Genomic DNA, 23,064 nt, shown 5'->3' with positions numbered 1-23,064 from the left:
CTAAAATACTAACACCATGATACAACTCAAATAAATCGTAAGGGTTTCGGTGAACTGAATAGTTTTTTGCTGCGGATTCCTGGTTTATTGCTGCCATGGTTTATTCAAGTTTCAGGTTCTTTGGATAATTTTTAGCTTCCTAGCATGTGCTAGGTAGCTATTGCGATAGCCGTTTTTTGAACATTTCAAAATTTCATCAAATGTCGACCATTTTAAGCAACTTTTAAAGAATAAAATTTTTTTCCGTCTGTATGTACGTACGTACGCTATTCTGTCAAGAATTTGACACCTGGTTTGTCAAAAAGTTGCACATAGTGCCCACAAAAAACTTTTTAAGCGGTTTTGAAATTGGATTACATATATGAATTAAATAAAATGCAGTTGAAAAATAGAAAACCCCAACAGATTTTAATGTTGTAGATAAAATAAAAAAGCAAAATTCGGAGACGCTATATAAAGCACGCGGTAATTTTATATAAATTTCTGCAATATTAGGCCTAATTATGAAACTTACCAAACTACCAACAACTAATTAATGCGAAAAACATTTCTTGTGCTTCACTTTACAAGCTCGAAATTATGCAGTATATAAATTACGTTTTGTTGTTCAATTTTTTCGGTGGTATAATCACGTGAATTGAAATCCCTATAATAAACTGTCAAAGGGAACAAATAAAATTAACAGTAACTGTTAACAGAGAGAAAGTCGAAAACATTTTGATTGGATCTGCTCTTGGTTTGCGTGGAATGCAAGTCTGTGAAATTTAGATCTCTCCGGAAAAAGGTGCTTGAATTGTAACCCTTTTCTATATGCCTTCATCGATAATTATACCCAAACTAATTTAATCGGTCTGCACCTTTGAAAAGTCGACTTCTTCGCACTTTACAGGGTGATATGAGCGAAACATTCCTGAATAGATTGAAATTTCTTTTACTACGCAATAAGTAATTCAACAAGTATAGGTAGACTCGCATTTTTTAATCAATTACGTCTTTTGTATGAAATTTAATTTTCTCATATATAAACCGGGTGATAAATATAATCTGGTAGCATAACAATATAATTATCTCAAAATCTACATTAAAAGTAAGAAGCCCGATTTAGAAATTATATCCCTAATTCCACCCCCACGCTAAAATCATGGCACTATAAACTAAGTCTCAACATCTATACGTGCATCCCTTTTACTCAATACCCTTTTATATTTATATCTCCGTCTCACACCTCCACTCAAGCTGTAGAATAACGAACTGGACATTACGAAATCTAATTACAATCTTTGCTCATGCGTGGCCGAACGGGCACGGATGGGGTATACTCAAAGGGGCGCCGATAGGGCCCGGGCGTCCCGACGCAGGGGCAAGAGAGACCGCGACAGGGTAGGTAGGGGTAAATTGGGGCCGCGCAACGAGAGCGCGAAGCTCTTATTTTGAATACCAGTAGCCGTTTCGTTGCTACTTCTGCGAACGCGAGTTAGTTCTTCTGAATAATCCCCGCACAGAGTGTGGCCCCAATTACCACCTATTGTACACACATGATTCTTACAACTCGTTCTGCTCGATGAACAGGACATTATTATCGCGTGCGTGTTTATATTAAAATTTTTACATATGTTTTTACGTGTCGCATTTTAAAAGTGCATTGTGCGAATTTGATCGGAAGTGCGCCCACTTTAAGACTGGGACTGGAAAGTTTATTCCGCATTTAATAAACAGTTTAATTAATGTGTTTGTGTATATCGATTCGGCTACTTGAACAAGACGAGTGAACTTTTTTGAACCGTTCAAACATCGCCTCCAACACGGCTACTAAGTTACAAGATCGCTATTTAATCACTTCTAGCACATCAACCTCAGGTATGACTAATTAAGTTATTTTGTCCAAGCCCAAACGAAATTGCCGCGAAACATTTCGAAAAGTTGGGCACGCAGAATCGGCGCGCATCATCTCTTTTTTTTGCAATCGTGGATTGTTCACTTGCGAAATCTGGAGAAATTTAATTCTTTTTCTGTAGATATACTTTAATGGTTAATAAAGTTTTATATCCAATTATACGATGGCGCGCTTAAAGTAATCTCGATGCGAATACTAATTAAGGTAAAATCCTTGTTTTTCGAATTGCGACAATCAATTGTGTTAAAAACGATTGATACGAAAGAGGGAATTTTCTACTTGTTGTAATAATTATTTCAGTTGTATGAGTCAGTGATTTGTCGCATTAAAGTAAAATTACATTAACTTTACAATAAAAATCTTATTTATACGCCATGACTCATGCATATTTTTGAAATTAACATATGTATAGTGTTGGTAATAATTAGATATGTTTATGGGTGCGTTAATGTTCTTAATATATGCGCAATCTAAATACGCTTTGCAAAAATAAGGCAATTAATTTGGCTTCAGCGTAGGCACAAATTAGGTACTGTGTGTAAAAAACAGACCAATAATTACGGGTAATGCGTAAACGGCAACAGTGTCATTAAAATAATTATGCACTGTGCAATATTTATTTGTTTGGATTAAACACGTGCGTGTCACAATTTACACGTGGTCGCGTCTTCTCACTTTCCGCGAGTAGACGGAGCTTTCAAAGGCGTCGTCGTATAAGCGCCAAGGTCGTCTGTGGAAGCTCGCGATTTCCTACACGGTCGTTTCTTTTAAACGCGCAACTTTCGCCGCATCCCAAACGGCTTTTATTTCCGTCACCTGGAACTCGTCGAAACAAAAACGATTGTACACCCCCAACCGCGCGCGATTACACAAAGCGATCGCGGAGGGATTATATTAAATAATCAACAAGGATAGTGGAGGAAAAACCCCACGTCCATTCTTTTCATTCTTTCTCGAAGACTGGGTCAAAGCGCACGCCCAAACGCACCAGGAAACTTTATTTTACGCGACTTTTATTTCCTAACTTTTTCAGACGATCTGAAAGTTTTTATGCTTTAAACGAGCCGTAATAATGCACTCTTTTTCGAAAGCCATAAACTGTTTACGTCCGCGGCCCTATCTTTTACACTTACGGAAGGTGTCGACGTTTCGTTCTTTTTTCGCGCCAGCGCGCGTTTAGAATTAAATGCCAACAAAATTAAATGGAAAATTTGCCACCATTGATTTGACAGCTGCATTTCAACTGTAGCGAATCGGGCAGGTGCTAATCCGACGGAACTGAATGCACCATTCAAATTGTAATGTATGCATATAAAATACAAATTAATTGTTGTGTTAATTATTAAATTGTTTTCTTGTTTCTTATTGGGTGTCAAAGTTACATTTTAATAGTGAATGGAGTTTTCAAAATGGTGTTTTCCGTAAATCGGAAGTTTTTATTGGATCTGATTAGAATCGTGAAAATCTGCTTCGGAACTACTTGAAACCATACCTTCATGAAAACCTATTTAGAACCTCTAGAAAAATCATAGAAATTGGAAATCTTAATGAGGCTCCTCCCAGTTTTTAATTAATTAGACCCAATAATAGAAAGAACGTATAAAAAAAATTCCTCCATGTAATGGTTTTGTTCGTCAGCCGGCCCATTTGTTCCTCGTCTAACTGAAGAACAAAAAGAGACACCTCTATTGAATATGAGCCAGATTAAAAATGTTTCCGAATGCGAGCTGAGTATCAAAAAATTCCCCTACTAAAAATCGTAGGAGATTCTTCGTATCTTGATTTGTAATGTGGCTAGAAAAACAATAAGTTCCAATATGGAAATGTTACATTTGTTATTGTACCTGCACGAGAATCGCTGTTTAGAACACGCCTAGGGGTTGCGAAAAAAGGACCTTGTTTAAAATATGACATATGAGACTATAATCTGGGACTGAAATAAAAAATCCTCTCAAATCGCTTTCTGCAAATCGTATACTTTGTTGGAAGCTTTCAAAAACGCACGCAGTTTAGAGTAGGTATGCTTCCAAATCTGTTCCACTTTTTAATCGCAGTTTTGATTGAAGTTTTGAATAAAGGCATCAAAGAGCAGAAGATTTAAATACCTACTCTTGCCATTTCCTTAATATATAACAGCATGAACGATTCATTTAAGACTTTGTTTGAAAGATACTTCCTATTAATCCAGGTCAACAATTTCTCATATTCTTTATAATAAGGTTTTGCACTTGGATTTTACAGGTACCAGATTTTCTTCTGCTTCTGCAACAAGCCAGAAGGTTCAACCGAAATCATTTTATTTCTAAAGACGGTGATTTATATAAACAAATCTCAAGTGGCATATCCATCGCAATCATGGAATTACGGATAAACAGCCCACTTAATTAGAAATATATTCGAGTATTAGCTACACTTGCATAATTGAATAAAATACGCGTGGAAACCATTCTGCAGAAGCTTTTATTGGATCTGATTAGCATCGTGGAAATCTGCTTCGAACATTCTTGGGTCTTTTTCATGAATATCAATTAGGGGACTTTCCTAAAAGCCTCTAAACGTCTTAAAATCTTCTAGAAATTTTCATGGAAATTAGAAATCTTACTCCTCTTAGTGTTTTAATTAGACCCAGTAATAGAAAAATCTTTTTTTTTTAATTTCCCCATGTAATAGTTTTGTCCGTCAGTCTGCTCGTTTGTTCCTCGTTTAACTCAAGAACGAAAAGAGACCCTATTGAATATGAGCCAGATTAAAAGTGTTTCCTTTATGTATCACAACATGGTCGATTTATTTAAGACTTTGTTTGAAAGATGTTTCCTATTAATCCCTTAGACCAGTGTTTCTCAAACTGGGGGGCTTTACTTACCAAGTTTTTGTTAAAATTATTTGTTGATATCTTTGAAAATAAATAGACACCAACGTATTCTCGAAAATGACATTTTTTGGCCATAATTCGCTATATTTGACCTACAAGACTTTTGGGAAGGGAAAATTGATCACCATACAATTTTACATAAATTTGCCCTAAACGGCTTTGTATCTCTTACGGTTTCCGAGTCCCCATAATGAAAAAAAAACTCACCCTGTAATTTTTTTGTTAAATGCGGTTGTAGTAACAGCACTTTTTATTTTTTTAACGGGATGGGGGGGGGGCGTGAGTAATTTTAGTTTTATGAAAGGGAGCGTCATGGAAAATGGTTTGAGAATCGCTGCCTTAGACCATATATAGCACATAGACTACTAATTGCAACCAAAATATGAACAAGGACATCGCCTGGGTATGTGAATTTTAGGGTAAACGAGTCTGTTCGAAGTTGCCCGATGAGACACGATTTGAGACTGTCAACCCTTAAATTAACAAACGTCAATTAATTCATCGCCTAGAAATGTCAAAAAAGCAAACCTATTTGTGGATGTATAGAGGATAATTAGGAGTATTTAAGGTGGCGTTTATATTGAAAAATTGGAAATTTGTTTCCACAATAACTGCCTTTTGGTTCAAAATTGTTGGTTGTAATAACATTCATCCAAATATCTATCTTATCAAATAGATATCTTTCATTTTTTCATTTTTCAATGATAATTTCGGATAATTTGTTATAAAATTTAACTTCATTAACAAGCTTATACCTTTAGCAACAATCGCTCGTTGACAGAAGTTGATTTTTTTTATTTCAAAACAAAACTATTGAGGAAATCGCAAGGTCACTTTTGTACTTTTTGTAAACGCCATCTTGAAGCAGTTAAAGCTTCCCGTACTACTCGGTTGTTATTGAAGCTGCTCTTTACCCGATCGTGTTTAAACAACTTTAGTTTACCCTGAGATTCACATACTCACGACTACAGTGCCCCCTATACGTGACCACCACTGAACTATAATTATACTGGAACGCGCGTTCCGTCGGTCAACGCGATTCGAGAGAGAGGGCCACTGTCCCATTCTCGCGCAAGCATAGAGCAACCTATTTGATATGTTTTGAATTAATATTACTGAATGCAGTTTCCCAATGAGTGACAGTGACAGAAATACCCCTTGCACTATCTCTCTCCGCGGGCTACGTTTCTATGGCAGAGACCGCCAGTGCGCGTTCCAGTATAAGTATAGTTCAGTGATGACCACACATTTTGTATTGAAAGCATAGAGCAAATAGCAGTCCATATACTGTATGATCTAAGATTAATCCACGTCAACAACTTTTCATATTCTTTATAATAGGCTTTTGCATTTGGATTTTACAGGTACCAGATTTTCTTCCGCTTCTGCAACAAGCCACTGAATGGACGGTGTATTATCTTTTTCAACCGAAGTCATTTTATTTCTAAAGACTATGATTTTTATAAGCGAACCTCAAGTGGCATTTCCAAGGCAATCATGAAATTACGGATAATCAGCCGACTTAATTATAAATATATTCCAGTATAACGTCAATATCACTTCATCTTACTTCTCTTAATTTTAAATTATATTGCAGGCATAATAAACAAGTATAAATTGTGCATAACTCTAGTGCGCAGATGAAGCGATGAAGGATAACACTAGTTCCACTCCCTCCCCCCTGCCCTCCACTCCGTACTTTGATAAGAGGACAGAAAGAAGGGCGGTAACGGTTCCTTTGACCTTGCATTAGAATACCATGAAGGGTAGAACATGTGTTTACCTCCCCCATTTTAAGTTTAACTTGGCACCACTAATGGCATGCGTATGCAAAATCTGAATCAAATTGGTTGTCGTATGTAAAAGTTATGCACGTTTTACTTTCAAAGACAGCAAGACAGCGAAATTTGATCGCCGTGTGGCACACCTTCAAGGTATAGGCTACCTCTACTGCAAAAAATTCCAGGAGTCTTGGACCATTCTCCTAGAAGTAGTTCGAAACGGCAGAAGTGGGTCCGGACGGACAGACGGACGGACGGACAAAACGCAAACAATAGCACATTTTTTAAGAATTAACAATAAACGCTTTTATAATATGTTACACACTTGTCTCCTATACTAATTTTTTGCGTCTACATAAACATACAGGGTGGGCCGAAAACAGTCAATGCAATTTTTGACCGATTGACGACAGTTTTGCCAGAAACGCTCGCCCACTTCAATTTTAGTTTTGAGGGGGGCATCTAAATTAAATAATACTATTTACACGACTTCGGCCCTGAGAAGGTGGTAAATTTCACCCAAGAAACTTTAAAGGGGAGGGGGTGGTAAACGTTAGATGGTTCAATACGCTTGTTTCAGCACTGTTTTTATTTTTCAATTCCGATCAGTAGTTTCGGAGAAAACATACTGTAAATGACAAGTAACGGGGATAGACCATAGCAGCCATCAATTAGCAAAAACCCGAAGTCTCTAGGTGGCCCTGGGGCCGAGATCTCGATGAAACAAACAGACAGACAGACGGACGACCGAAAATAGAGCACATACGCGCTACCTCAACTTCGTTGCGTTACGCTAAAAAGCAAAACGCTAACTTAAAGATAGGTAACTCAAATTTCACGTAAAACTCGTGAGATTTCATGATCACAAAAGAAACTAACTACCTGCAAAGAGTAACCATAATACTCTTTGCTACCTGACATTATTGAGAGAGAAGGGAAAACTAAGAGGGCAAGCTATCTTACGGTTACGCATCTCATTGCTTCTTTCAACAGAAGCGATCGCGATCGCCTTCATTTAAATTGAAAGAACCAACTTCAGTGTCGTAATGGAGTACCCACTGTAACGGGTTTACAAATACTTCTACGGCACTGCCAAAAATTTCAATGTGACAACTAATCTTTTAATTTAACCACGGTACCAGCAGTGGTAATAATTTTGATTATACCCCTTACCTTGCAGAAATTTGGTCCAACCAAAGGGATGGTATCACTTACATTAAAATCCTTTGTTTGGATTCGATTCTTATTTATAAACATAGTACAAATCTGTTCGTGCAAATAATTCCCATTGGTCGACTCCTTTAGGAATATCAAAATTACCTCAAACCAAAATTAATATGCCTAAAAATAATCGACCAGTACTACATACAAACCACAAATTTAAATAAGTTACAGTTATTGACGTGGATGCTATTCAACAAATGATGTTATCTCTCCTTAGAAAATGCCGTTCTCTTTAAAGATATGGATCACTTCTGTATAGTACAGCTGAATCCGTGAGGAATGCATAACGAGAATATCCATACGTATTACGAATCCGAGCACACTGGCTTCATTGAGATCGTGATTACTTATGCACAGAATTGCACTGTGTTGATGAATTTTGCCCGATTTATTAACTAGGTTTGATTGTGAGTAAATGCACCAATTAATTGTCTTTAAATTTCCTGCCAAATGCCGTTGTAGTTTATGTCAAGTGAAATATCGTTCCTTGGTGTCGGAACCGATTGATTTATTCCCGTAGGATTTTTATTACTGCAAAATAAACGGCCTTACTACGAACTCGGCTAACCTCCCGTTTTAACGCACAATTAAAATTTCAAGGAACTCGACTTTAACTAAACGTCTAGCTAAACGTTTCTTCACGAGTTACTCAAAATTTAGAACTTCTCGCTACTTAATATATTTTCCCCGAAGCTTATTCTTCTAGTACTTCTAGTACTAGTCGGATAATTGCACGTTTTGGTTCTAGAATTTCGATCGCAAACCTTCACACATAAGCGAAATCAAATTAAAAATTTCTCGTACACAAAAGGATACGCGCCTATTTTAGAACTTCGCTCAAAATTTAATTTCAGCGCGCTTAAAATGGCACGAGGAGATTCGTGAAAACCAACATAGAATGAATTTTCAACGATAGAAAAATTCACGCACTGATCGCTCGCGAAACCCAACTTAGAATTACCGCTGTCCCTATTTAAATGTCGCCCGTTACAATATCTACATCGAGACCTATTATGAAACCGAATGAGTTTCCTTCACGTGTTTGGATTTTCACAGAACGGAACTAAATTTTTAGGTTAGCTTTTCCGCAATTCGTTTCTTGATATCGCTGGTTATCGCTAGACATACTTTCGCTCACGTTCGCTGTGAAGCGGTACATTTGTATTCTACAGGTACTGAAAAAATACAAATTCGCAAAAATCCTTTTTTAAATTTTAAAGCGACCAATCGTTACACTACTATCAGGTTGTTTCAAAAATATGCTCAATATACATTGTGACTAGCCATTGATCAGTTTTTATAATAAATCTAATCCTGGAGGATATTTTAAAATCTCTCGAGATCATTGAAATCCTCGGAGATCCCACGGAATGTCTGAAGATTCTTTGAACGATTATGACAGGAATAAGTATGATGGCAGAAAAAGATGGCAATAATAGAGATGCACTGACGCCAGTTTAATTAATTTTTTTGTGAATTAACGAATTCAATCGGAACCAATTTTAAGATTAATTCGAATTTCATGTTTTATATTTTGGAAAAATTAAATATTTGCATAATTTAGATCATTAGATCACGTCAAAATATTTTACTTTTGTCATTACCTCGACCTTCTTTTGTACTATTTGAGGGTTTCAAATGGAAAAGTACAATGGATAGAAACAAAATTTATTATAACATACTCGTATATTCACGCAGTTTTATGTCTCTCAGCATATACCTTGAACCATAGTTCACGCCATAAACCTGATTTGAAAGTCCACTCAATCGACTATTCTTATGACTATGAGCTGATCAGATACACAGAATGAGAGCATTCCAATAAAAAAGAACAAGAATTAGCAGATTAGAAATAGAACAAACAAATTTGATTTTATACAAGTAACTATTTCGGGACGTGTGTTTTTGTAACTGTCTATTATGCTTATCTTAAGATTAACGAGATCAATTGCTCCGGAATTATATAACTTATTTTTAGCAAACCGAGGCGGAAAAAGCTCACCTATCAAATTGGATTGCTCAAGCTATAGTGCGGTCTAAAAATTGGAGGGTAGTTTGATAATCACTTTCGATGGAAGTTTGGTACCTATATAGGAAAATTTGCGTTGTAATAATACATTAAGAAGTTCGGATTTATAGGTTCAATTACCAAAACTTACACATAATAACCGAAACTATCAAATTGCATCTACCTACCCTTCGGAAACTTGTTTCTAATTCGATTACAAAAAAATGAGAGCTTAATGAGGCCACTCGTGTAGACGATTTCTTTCACGTGTAGAAAGACGCATCTGTAATTTATTGTAAATTTCTCACAAATGTAATTACGGAATAATGACAGGCGTATCAATTAATAATGGAATTGCTTCTGGGCGTGTTATAAGTGTTCATCATATTATACTTTCTACTTTTGTCATTTAATAATTAAAAGGTTGGGTGGGGGTGGTAAATGGGTGTGTTAAGAGGTAAGAATCTTACGTGACCCACATATATCTTAATTTGCGATTTAAGTACACAATTTGTATGTTGGTCTAAGTGTCTCCATGCTATCTTTATTAGCATTTAAGAATTGTATGTGTTAATTTATAATTTTTATAACGAGCTGTTTTATTCTAAAGCGATCATTTAGATTAAGCATTTGTTAAGGTAGGGTACGTACGTTTAATTAACGTAAACTATTATGCAATGTATTTATTACCGCCAACGGATACAAATACAAGAACTGCTAATTAAGGACTGATAGGTACCTGATCAGTTTTCTATAATAAATATAAATAATAAAAATTTCAATTGTCGATGTACGAGTATAGCATTTAATGACGGTTCAATGAAGGTGACCGGTTAGTTACAATAAACACAATTTGGAACTGGGGGGAGATCAATTTGGGATCACGTGGTATTTAGGAAAGTTGGAATTCATTTTGCCGTAATGGTGAAAGCTTTTATTTTCTAGTAATGTATAGGTAATATTGTAGTGTGAAGCTTAAAAACATAATTTTCTCAAATTGGAGTACATTGATATCGAAATATCGTGTGTACAGTAATTGTGTGCTGCTTTAGTGCTATTTTTGCCGATAATGCAAATTTTATGCTCGTTGTTAAATTTTTCGTAAAGCATTCCAAGCTGACGCGTATACTCGGTGTTTCCTCAATCTTACTCGTTACGCACCTTTTTAGAATAGATGTCCACCTTTACACAGAGATATTCTAGAGGAGTGCAACTTGGTCTGCTGCGAACTTAGTCGAGTGAGAAAGATACTAGACCAGAGATGCCATGTTCAAATACGAGTCACACAAATGTCCCCCCGTTATTCGTCACTCAAAACCAAAAGGCCAAGGCAACTAGACTGTAACACGAAATTTACTTGCTTTATTTTAACGATCACTGCTATTTTATAAACTACCGCTTGCTCAAACTAACATGAAACTCAAAATTTACTGTGCTCGTAAACGCAAGTGGTAAAAAATTACAATAATCTAAAAAATGAACCCCTAATTTTTCCCAAAATTAGCTACCACTGGATTTAATCTACACTGCACTGGTTCACTTCTTTGCTGTACGCGTTTGTAGTTTTCGCGCGTCTACTATTTTTGAAGCGAAGAGCTATATTCAATTCGTTCGTTAAGTTGTCTATAAAATCATTGTTTCTTATAAAGTGCGTCGTCAATGGCAAGGTTCTTTATACATTATTTAAAGTACGCAGCTTAATTTTATCTAATGTTAATTCTATTACCATGGTTACTACCTACGCCAGCCTTGAGAAACATTTTTCCGTCGTGATAATAATTAATAAAAGACGAATTCGGATAAAATATGCTTTAGCGTTATATAAAATCTTGAAAATAACACGGTGTTTCATAGTTTAAAGGACTCTGCCCGTTAAAACCTCGCTCCCTTCGATCGCTCGGATTTAAATGAGCATCGTCCTTTAAAGTACCTATAAAACACCTAGTTATCTTAATAGCTATTACATGCACTTGTTTTTTTCTTGGTCGGCCTTAAGTTTTGATTGAATTATCCGCTTACATAACTGCTTGACTAACTACAAAGCGGACCCCTGTGACATACAAACTCTCGGCCAGACCCGATATTTTTCATAGATTCCACGACAGTGGCTCATAGATCTTAAAAATTCTGCAGAGATTCTTTACACTTTTGAAATTCTGTTACTACCTACGCCAGCCTTGAGAAACATTTTTCCGTCGTGATAATAATTAATAAAAGACGAATTCGGATAAAATATGCTTTAGCGTTATATAAAATCTTGAAAATAACACGGTGTTTCATAGTTTAAAGGACTCTGCCCGTTAAAACCTCGCTCCCTTCGATCGCTCGGATTTAAATGAGCATCGTCCTTATAAAGTACTGCTATAAAACACCTAGTTATCTTAATAGCTATTACATGCACTTGTTTTTTTCTTGGTCGGCCTTAAGTTTTGACTGGCTCAGGCGAAAAATTAAATAAGCACGGAGCAATATAGCGTGATTATCTTGAACTGGTTTCCAGAGGACACAAAAAGCATGCTTGACTGACTACAAAGCGGACCCCTGTGACATACAAACTCTCGGCCAGACCCGATATTTTTCATAGATTCCACGACAGTGGCTCATAGATCCCTTAAAAATTCTGCAGAGATTCTTTACAGATACTTTTGAAATTCTGAAATTTTCTGAAAAATTTTTAAGAATATTTTTAGGAAATTGATCCTGAAGTAAAACGATTGTTATTTTTTTTTAAGGAAAAATCATGCGTCGGACAATGATAAATCAGATCAAATTTGCTCAAAAATGATTGAAGATTTAAAAAATAATTTTTATTTTAAGAGAAAGAAGTGGCGTAGTATTTTTTCTCCAAAAATATTCAAGGAAAAAGTCGTACAGACGCCACTGGTAGAGACAATAAAACAACAAACTTGTTTTTAAAGTTTACCACCCCATCTCAAAAATTAAAACATTTAGGACATACGTTCATAGGAAGTTTTTTTTCTTAAAATGCGTCCAAGAATCGCCCCCTTAAATATTAGCATGCCTTTCAGGAAAACCCTGTATATGTATACTAACCAAATATCCCTTTACGAATCGTAGTCGAAATATTAATTAATACCGGGGCCTTCAGTCGCTGTGATCGACAGAGATGGTTAACTTACTCTAACTAAGCTTTTAGATTAACACTTTTATTAAGGTTTCTAATTTGCTATGTAATTTATTGCCTATACAGGGTGTTACATATAAGTATGTCAAAAAAATGGGTGGCAGAGGGGATCAAAACACTAAATAACCCGAAAGTTCAATGTGCCACCCTCATAAAAGTGCTGAAATTTGCATTTCTTTGGATGGGTTTTAGGGAATGCCCTTTCCGACTTTGCAAATTTTTTTTCAAAATTCTTACCACGAAAAGGCGCACTCCTAAATGGAGGTGCGAAAAAGAATTCTGATTTTGACATCTTGTATCTAGCGGTTTTTGAACATGAAAATTACGAATTTCAAATTAGTTTTTGACAATTCGAAAAAAAAATTACACTGCACTGCAGCCCAGATACCAAATTTCGTCGAAACCAGAATTTTTTCGCACCCCCATCTCTCCCGTTTCGTGGTAAGAGAATTGAAAAAAAAATTGCAAAATCTAAAAGGGCATATCCCAAAACCTATCCAAAGACGTGACACCAGTCTCTTATGGTTGCTGAGAAAAAAATTATTGTTTGAAAAAAGTACTTAATTTTATCCCCTCTACCGACCCATTTTTTTTACATACTTATATGTACCACCATTGTTTAAATACTTTATTTTAAACAATGGTAACACCCTGTATGAATGTCGGAAATAAAGCGCGTGTTGTATTTAGAAGAAACAAAACCTATATTAATACGTGGTTTCATTTTCTAGAAATAAAAAAAAATTATCAAAATCCTCGTATGTGATCGAAGGAATTTTAGCGTGGCAGGTCAGTATTCTATTAGCAAGTTTTGAGTCCACCATCATAGGCCAGTAAATGACCGTTTTGGCGTGTAATTTTTCGGGCCTCGACGGATTTGCTTGAAAATTTGGATTTAGGTTCCTCTTACCCTCTACTTCAAAGGTGAACTTGAGTTGCTTTTACTTGAGGGGTGAATGCCACCCCTTCGCAAGGGGGGGGGGGGGGGGGGGAAGATACGTTCAAAATAATCCGGAATTGATAAATTGAGTAATTCTAAGCAGTTCTAAAGAGCTTTTTCAGTCAATACTATTCGAGTGATTTGCGAGTGAAAATGTTCATTTTTCAACAAAAAAAACACGTTTTCAAACGGTTTTTCGCAAATAACTCTAAAAGTAAGTATTGTATGAAAAAAACCATAGCTATAAAAAAAACAAACAAAATGGTCTAATATGAAGTCTGTAGACCCAGTAGAAGCAAAGTGGTAGCTCATGAAAGGTAGGTCCTCATTCGTCAAATTCCAAATCGAGTACTTCAACGTGAAATAACCATAAAATGAAGCACTTTTCCGGGAAAACTTATGAATACTTTTTTAAAGTGTTTGAAAACGCTTTCTTTTTGTTCTTAAGAAAAGTTCCTAGCATCAAAACTAAGTGAGTTACGCTTAAAATAAAGTTGGTAGGAAATCATTCCCTAATTAGCACCCCAATTGTAATTAAGCGTTACCGCTTTACAGTTTACTTTATTTATGTATTGTTTATATGATCTGTAAGTTTGACCGGTGCAAAGTGCTTATTTTTGAAAAATGTAGTTTTGAAGTAAAAAAAATTTTTCAAATTTTGAAAAATTGCCTTTTTTTCAAAATAACTTCAAAAGTATTAGTGATACGAAAAATAAAAAAATTTAGCTTTTGCTTTTCTGAACATTTTGCTTTTTTTTCTGTAAAACAAAAATTGGTTCAGATATGGCTGTTCAAAGTTTGCATACACTCCTCATTAGTGACCGAGTTAGTGACTCATTCAATCCCTTTCAACTACAACCCTTTCAAAAATTAATTTCAATAATCTAGCTTTTAAAAAAACCTACAAAATGTTTTTTTAACGCACTTCTAGTACGTATATTTCAAACAATAAGGGTTGTTTTTTTAATTGAAATAAAATAAATTCGTAAAATTTTAATTAAAAAAATTACTGTATATATAGTAACAATGAAGAAAAAAAATTACTACAACTATTCGAATTTCTTCGCAAGGGTTGGTTTTTTAAGGATAGAAATTATGTGGTAAAAAATAAAAATAGCAAAGAAAACTAAATTTAATGCTACTGTATAATTAAATAATCCCAAATTACTTGAATTTACAATTATATGATTAATAGGGGTAGTTTGCACCCCTAAAAAAACCAGCAACCAACGGAACAAGTCCAATTTTGAAGTGGAGGGTAAGAATAACGTACATCCAAATTTCTATGCAAATCAGTGGAGTCAAAGTATTCTATGACATTTAATTATAATTATTTTAGAGGTAAGATTTAGGGGTTAAACTGTGATAAAATCTTAAGTTATGTTGTTTAATGTTAATTGATATCTATTCACTCCTTTAAAAGATGATTTGAATCAATTACCCGCTTTAATTTAAAATTATACGATTTTTTCTAACACGGGTAGTTTTTTCCCCTAAAAAATAAAAAGCAACCCTGTGCTCAAGTTCAACTTTGAAGTGGAGGGTAAGTAGAACCTAAATTCAAATTTTCATGCGATTCGGTGGGAACGCGGAAAATTACACAGTATCGCTGTATTCTACGTTCATTTACTGGCCTATCAATTAAGATCTTGTCGAAGGCAGCCACATTCCCTTTGTCGGTATCCACTTCCGACGTCTCGTTCACCGGCAAATCGTATTTTGGTGGATTTCGCTAAAAACCCGCCACAAAATAGTATACTGTTTGGGGACCAGTCAGCCAACCTGCCAGCTAGCCATCCGATCAAAATGAGATTAAACGCTACTAATATAGTTTTTCTGCAAAATTCTGATGTGTCTTTTCTTTCGAATGGCAGCTTGTTTTGTCTAGTTTTTTGGGAAAATCCCAGTGATACATACAGGTTTTATGACCAGTAATACTTCAATCAATATCGTATTTTAAAGCATTCAAATTAGTCTGGCAAATTTCTTGTCTAAAAAGTTTCTGTTCTGGTGTGAGGAACTTGAGAATCCATCCATCTCCATCTCCCCAAATCATCATGTACAATTTTCTGATAATGAACAATTATTGCACACCAGTTATTTCATATGAGTAACGCTCTTCCAGTTTCATGCGAGCTAAAGATTGAAAAAAAAATTGTGTCTTTGGCGCAAACCATAAAGTAATCAGTGGGTAGGAATTTCAATAAGTTGAATAGAAATCGCAGCACACAAAACCGCAATAACGTTAAATGTGATTTGATAATAATTAAGAGAAAGCATTGCGCATTATTGCTAAAAGTAAGGTTGCGAAAAGACGCAGAAATTCCGGAATTTTAATCATTTACAAGTTACAACTGCACAATCTCAGAAGTAATTAATTAGACATTCTCGCTTCTTATTCTCTCGATGACTCCTTTGGAAAATAGCATGACTAACAATCGAAACTCACATCATTATGGATTTTTTGATTTACGTAATGCGTATAGGTACTGAACAGCTGTAAGACACTGCTGGATTAATTATACAGGCATTGACTGAGATCAATTATGAGAGAACAAGGGACGTAAAAGAACCCCAAGGGTTACTCATTTTAAAAGCCTATTCGCAAATCTGGCTTCTATTGTTTGGGGTCACGCATGGGCCCTTCTTCTCAAACTGCCACGTGTTGTTATAGCATTAATTCAAATACTTAATTTACCATTGAAATTTTTTTTGTAACGATCATAAATTATAAGCACGTACTTTAGGCAAGCAGTTTCGTAATTATTATTGAAAACGCTTGTTAGTGCAAGGGGGTTATTAGTTGTCGTTAGAAAATTCCCGATATAATTATTATAATCCTGTACACGTGGATATTACCAAGAACTGTTTGATGTTACCTTAAAATTGTTTCTGTTAGAGGGAAGTTAACTTTGACAGGAAGAAATTTAATATAAATCGACCTTGTATTGACACTGACTTTGACAAATCGGAAACGAACAACAATTACTCCGACTTTAAATTGGATAATTGCAAGTAAATGTATAGTATTTTGGGAAATTGATTTAACGTGTTTCCTAGTTTTCCCAACGAAATCTTATGATTTTGACACTTATTAAAGGTATGCAAGAGGCTTTATGGTTCAGTGGAGCATTGGGTATATGGAGGTCGGGTGTTCGAACCTCGGGTTGAGGCATTGTTTAAATAAGTATTTAAACAATGATTGAGGTGAATTTTTCATCTATATATATATATGGGAATTACCTTAGACCAGTTTCGAGCATTCTGCCGGTTACCTACTCCTAATTAGGTTATCCTGCAGTTTTCATAATTCGTAAGGTAAATACCGAAGTAGTATAGAACAACTTAAGACCTTCTGCAGAGGCACCTCTAAAAAGCATTATGCGGGTGACTATGGGCAAAAGCCTGTTTGAGGGCCCAGAACAAGAGAGGGATAAAATAAAATAAAATAAGAAGTCACTAAAAAGTAAAAACGCACAAAGTGCGTTCACATTTTTCCTAAAGAGATCAGTCATTACCACCTAAATATTTAATAGTAAATTTTTTTTTTAAATTATATTAAATAATGTACTGGCATCAATTGCTCAAAATGCAAGCAGTAATTGAAGTGCGCTTCTCGGCCAAGCTAGAATTTATGGTGTTACAACTAATGCATTGCATAAATAATTTGGAGATTAGCCAAGATAATAATAAAAATAATCAAACATAATATAACAAAATCTCTTCTGAAGTGTGTTGGCAGCGAAATCGGAGTAGGTATCTCCTAGTACAAAAATTGCAAAAATTGTTATATTTCGTTTGATAAGAGTCCATCCCTGTTTTGGAGTACTAGTTTGCCCCCCCCCCCCCCGCCTATTCCTTCTGCAATATTTCTATCTTTACTATTTACCGCGTTCCATTTTACCTTCATGCATATTCTCGAGTTAATTACTACTCAATACATTAGCCATCCACGATGTAGAGCTACAAGTTCATTTGAATGTCATTTCTTTGTATACAATTCTGCTCAGGACTTTTTTCGGCATCTTTTATGGTAAAGGAATTATGACCGAGGGGTCTTAGCTGCTACACTCTGTCGAACTTTTTTCAGAGCTGGCAACCGCGCTACAACATCAAATTAAAGGAAAGGTGCGTAATTAACGAGTTTTTCAACAAAACCAGAAATTTCCGATTACATTCCAAGATATACCCGAAAAACCGAAATTTGCCGATTACGTTTTTAATTTTTTTCTGATGTTATTTGAATAGATACAAAAAATAAAAAACACTTTTTCATAGTCAGCTTTACAATATAGTGTTGAGAGACTTTGACAAAACGTGTTATTTTTTATTACGAATATAACGATGTCGGTAGGTACACAAAAAAAGCAAAAATTGTAAACTGTTAGTTTCAACAGGCTGGTGCACCCACGCACAACGCCCTAATTGTGCGAGAATACCTATCGGATAAATTTTTTATTTTCTAGGAAATTTGTCCGATAGGGATTCTCGCACGATAGAGCGTTGTGCGCAGGTGCACCACCTGGTTGAAAACAACGGTTCCCAACTTTTGTTTCTTTAGCGCGTTTTTTTTAATAATTAAAAAAAAATGTACCTACTATTGTTTGCGTTTTGTCTGTCCGGCCGTTCGTTCATCCGGACCCACTTCTGCCGTTTTGAACTAATTCTAGGGGAATGGTACTAGAATCTTCGAATTTTTTGCAGTAGGTAGCCTATACCTTAAAGATGTGCCAGACGGCCATCAAATTTCGCTGTCGTAAGGGGGGCGCCTCCATGAATTATTTCCTAAGATGCAGTTTTCGAAAGTAAAACGTGCCTAGCTTTTACATACGCGATCGAGAGGGCGCGACCGTTAGGGCGCGAGACTCAAGGCGCGCGTGGACATAAGAGCGCGAGGACAAAAGGGCGCGGAACAAATGGGCGCGGGACACAAAGAGTACGCCCCCCCCCCCCCCGCCTATTCCTTCTGCAATATTTCTATCTTTACTATTTACCGCGTTCCATTTTACCTTCATGCATATTCTCGAGTTAATTACTACTCAATACATTAGCCATCCACGATGTAGAGCTACAAGTTCATTTGAATGTCATTTCTTTGTATACAATTCTGCTCAGGACTTTTTTCGGCATCTTTTATGGTAAAGGAATTATGACCGAGGGGTCTTAGCTGCTACACTCTGTCGAACTTTTTTCAGAGCTGGCAACCGCGCTACAACATCAAATTAAAGGAAAGGTGCGTAATTAACGAGTTTTTCAACAAAACCAGAAATTTCCGATTACATTCCAAGATATACCCGAAAAACCGAAATTTGCCGATTACGTTTTTAATTTTTTTCTGATGTTATTTGAATAGATACAAAAAATAAAAAACACTTTTTCATAGTCAGCTTTACAATATAGTGTTGAGAGACTTTGACAAAACGTGTTATTTTTTATTACGAATATAACGATGTCGGTAGGTACACAAAAAAAGCAAAAATTGTAAACTGTTAGTTTCAACAGGCTGGTGCACCCACGCACAACGCCCTAATTGTGCGAGAATACCTATCGGATAAATTTTTTATTTTCTAGGAAATTTGTCCGATAGGGATTCTCGCACGATAGAGCGTTGTGCGCAGGTGCACCACCTGGTTGAAAACAACGGTTCCCAACTTTTGTTTCTTTAGCGCGTTTTTTTTAATAATTAAAAAAAAATGTACCTACTATTGTTTGCGTTTTGTCTGTCCGGCCGTTCGTTCATCCGGACCCACTTCTGCCGTTTTGAACTAATTCTAGGGGAATGGTACTAGAATCTTCGAATTTTTTGCAGTAGGTAGCCTATACCTTAAAGATGTGCCAGACGGCCATCAAATAAGGGGGGCGCCTCCATGAATTATTTCCTAAGATGCAGTTTTCGAAAGTAAAATTGGCCATATCGGCCGAGTTGTATATGATGGGGTCTCCAAAACCATAAAAGATACGACGATGGTCAAATTAGAGAAAAGAGAGTTATTATCATAGTTTAAAGAAAACCAGAAAATTTTGATTATTTCCGAAGATGTGCGACAAAAACCGAAGTTTGTTGATTTCGTTTTTATTTTTTTCTGATGATATTTGAACCGATAGAAAAAAACAACAAAAAATCACTGTCCTATTGCCACTTCTCGAGGTATGTAAGACAGCGTTGAATGATTTTGAATACAACGTTTGGTTTCGGAGAAATCATCATCAACTTTATTTTTTATATGGCCCGTAAAAAAGTACACACTGTATTGAGTAGCAGTTTTTATTACACATACAACGATGTACGGCATACACAAAAAAACAAAAGTTGGAAAATCGACTATTTAATTTCGCAACTTTTCCATAATTTGGTCATCGTCGTACCTTCTATGGTTTCGGAGATCCCAATGATGGACATCCTTATCTTGGAGACAGTATAAATACCCAATTTCAATTTCATGCAATTCGATTCATAAATGGCGGATATGCCCAAAGGGTACTTTGAATTTTGGATCTATTCACCCGCAAATCCAGTTGGCTTTTGTCGGTACCCCCACTTCCGCTTTGGAACTTTTGGCCCCATCACCGGACAGACTTTCCTTTGTCGGTATTCAGTTCTGACGCTCCGTTCACCCGCAAATTGCGTTTGGAATTTTATCCACTGCCGGATAGATCTGGTGGAATTTCATTAAAATCTTCATAAATGGCCAAGAAGTCAAAAAGGCATTGTGAATTTTGAATCTATCAAACCCAAATGTTGGCATTGCCTATCGTAAAGTGTCGGCTATGCTTAAATTCGTGCAATTCGGTGCATAATTAACGGAAATGTCAAAAGGGCAGTACTCATTTTTTTATGATATGGCCAATTCTAAAAATTTGAAAAAATCGAGCAAGCCATTGGAAGAAAGCATAACTGTTTCGTTTAAACAACTCATCACTTATAACATAGAAGTAGAACTGTAGAAGTTGAAGTGATATAAAAGGTGTGACCCAACATTTGGCATTGCGCATTATATGTTTTTGATATCTAGAACGGCTTGCGTAATGACTGGTGATATAAAATATCAACACAAACTAACCACAATCTATTTTTTAGAGAATACTCTGTCTCGCGCCCATATGTCCTCGCGCTCTCATGTCCCCGCGCCCCGAAACGAAACGTTATGTTGAAAATCTCCCAGTATATAGAGCTCAAAAAGTGGCAATGAGAAACCGTTTTTTTTCTGTATCAGAAAAAGTAAGAACGAAATCGGCAAATTTCGGTTTTTCAGACAGAGCTTCGGAAGTAATCAGATTTTTTTTGGTTTTCTTTAAAGCATGATAATATCTGTTTAATTGGTTTTCCATTTTGACCATCGTCGTATCTTCTATGGTTTCATGGGACAAAGTGTATAGCATTTTATATTTTTTATAATTTTCTGTCTGTTTTTGACATGATTTAACCACAATGCGGAATCATGTGTATGAAAATTGTCGTTATCTTTTCTTGTTTCAAATCGTTTTCATTTTTGGTGTAAATGTTTTCTCAAATTATCGTTGTTTTATTACATGGTCTTGACCCCAAGTTAAATGTTTGCAGGATCGTTATTAAAAGTAGAACCAAAGCTCTCACACCGTTTTCGATATAGACACGGAAATTAGAACATTGCATTTGAAATTATTTCACATATTTTAAGGTTACAATTTTTTTTAAAGGATTTTTGAATGCAACCGTGATCTTGAATTTTTTTTAATAGCAATTTAGGTCATGTTATTTTGTCTCTTTCTTACTACCTTAATCATGAATATAGTGTTAAATTAGAAAATCTTGGAGAAAAAACTGTCAAATTGTCATTTCATTATTATATTCACTATCAACACTTAATGCAACCAATATTTTACACATCGCAACATTTTCACTATTGCTCATTCGAGATTATTGACTATTAAAACAACTGATCAAAATGACAAAAGTCATGGCCCCGGTCCTCCCGGCGACCATTTACTTCCCGGCTTCGGTTATCCCGGCTATCTAAACCCGGCGATGGGCAATCCCGGCTTTGGCCGTCCCAGCAATTTGATCTCTGCGGTCGGGGTGATGGAATACATTTAAGACGAGGTAAACATATTAAGTAAAGTCATGTTCATTACATTGAAACAATTCACCGGATTTCCCATTGGTTATTGTATAGAGTGTGATTTTTTCTTTCTAGATATAATACAATCTGAATAGGGACTATAGTATCAAATTGAAATTATGCCATTTATAGTTAGGTAAAGTTTTCTGCGCATGTAAACGGTAAAACCGTTGAGTGAAGGATTATAATTACTCAATGGTAAAACGCAATTTTCAAAAAATGCGTTCTTTGCACCGCTGGCAATTGGCAATTTAAGCGGGAAGTTAGTTTTTGAAGGGAATAGCCATTCCGATAGTCATATTTTAAACGTTGTCCGGTTGATTTTTTTTCCGTGACTGTATTGTAAGATTAGCGAACAACCTGTCGTGGTGCAAAGGATTGAGACGACTGACTGTATATTGTATAATGATAATTATTATTATCTCAAACAAAAACTATACATAAATTTACCCTCCCCGTACCATAGGTATACTATATTCAAAGAGCTAATACGAAGATTTCGCGCATGACTTGTTTAAATGTTTACACTATTCTACTATTCAAATCATATTTCTTTTCTTTTCGATAAATGTCCAACGAAGTCTGTTACAATTACACTTATTATATTTCGTAATGACTGAGACAGTTTGTGGTAACTTTAAATAAAACTATTCAATCGTTTTGTATACCTACAAATTAAAAGCTTATATCTATCGCTTATTTTTTATTGTTTATTCAACCGATCAATCAATTTGTTTGACACGAAAGGAACTATTATGTTACTAATTTCCGTACAACATCCCGTTTATCCTTATTGTAGTACCTACTGTTATGCCATTCTTTTTAGGAATGAAGTAAACACAGCACAACATGCCAATTGAAATTAATTTGTATCAATATTTATTTCCTCATTTTATAAAAATGTTAGTTTTAGTTTATAATGGCAGATTTTATTATGAAATACCGGTAACTTTTATCTATTAGTGGAACAGTAGTAACAGAGATAACAAATTCTCAAATTGAACTTTGAGCTTCCGGAGATCAGCCCTGCTTGGTTGGAAACTAACTTGTGACATAATTTTAGTTTCGAAAAATCAAGGGTGCATTTGGCTCCTAGGCCAA

At 35.6% G+C, this 23,064-nt stretch overlaps 1 long non-coding RNA gene across 1 annotated transcript in view; it reads left to right on the top strand.

The window, feature by feature from the left end:
* Positions 1-1,365: 1,365 nt before the first annotated feature.
* The window catches only part of LOC116174855, a 41,363-nt gene continuing 19,664 nt past the window's right edge, over positions 1,366-23,064 (top strand). The window contains exon 1 of the long non-coding RNA XR_004146182.1: positions 1,366-1,857. This is a non-coding gene — a long non-coding RNA (uncharacterized LOC116174855). The remainder of the gene's footprint in view (positions 1,858-23,064) is intronic.

Source organism: Photinus pyralis, unplaced genomic scaffold, assembly GCF_008802855.1.
Source record: "Photinus pyralis isolate 1611_PpyrPB1 unplaced genomic scaffold, Ppyr1.3 Ppyr1.4_LG6, whole genome shotgun sequence".
Lineage (NCBI taxonomy): Eukaryota > Metazoa > Arthropoda > Insecta > Coleoptera > Lampyridae > Photinus > Photinus pyralis.
The sequence above is the reverse complement of the archived record's forward strand: the minus strand, read 5'-3'. Positions and strand labels throughout refer to the sequence as shown.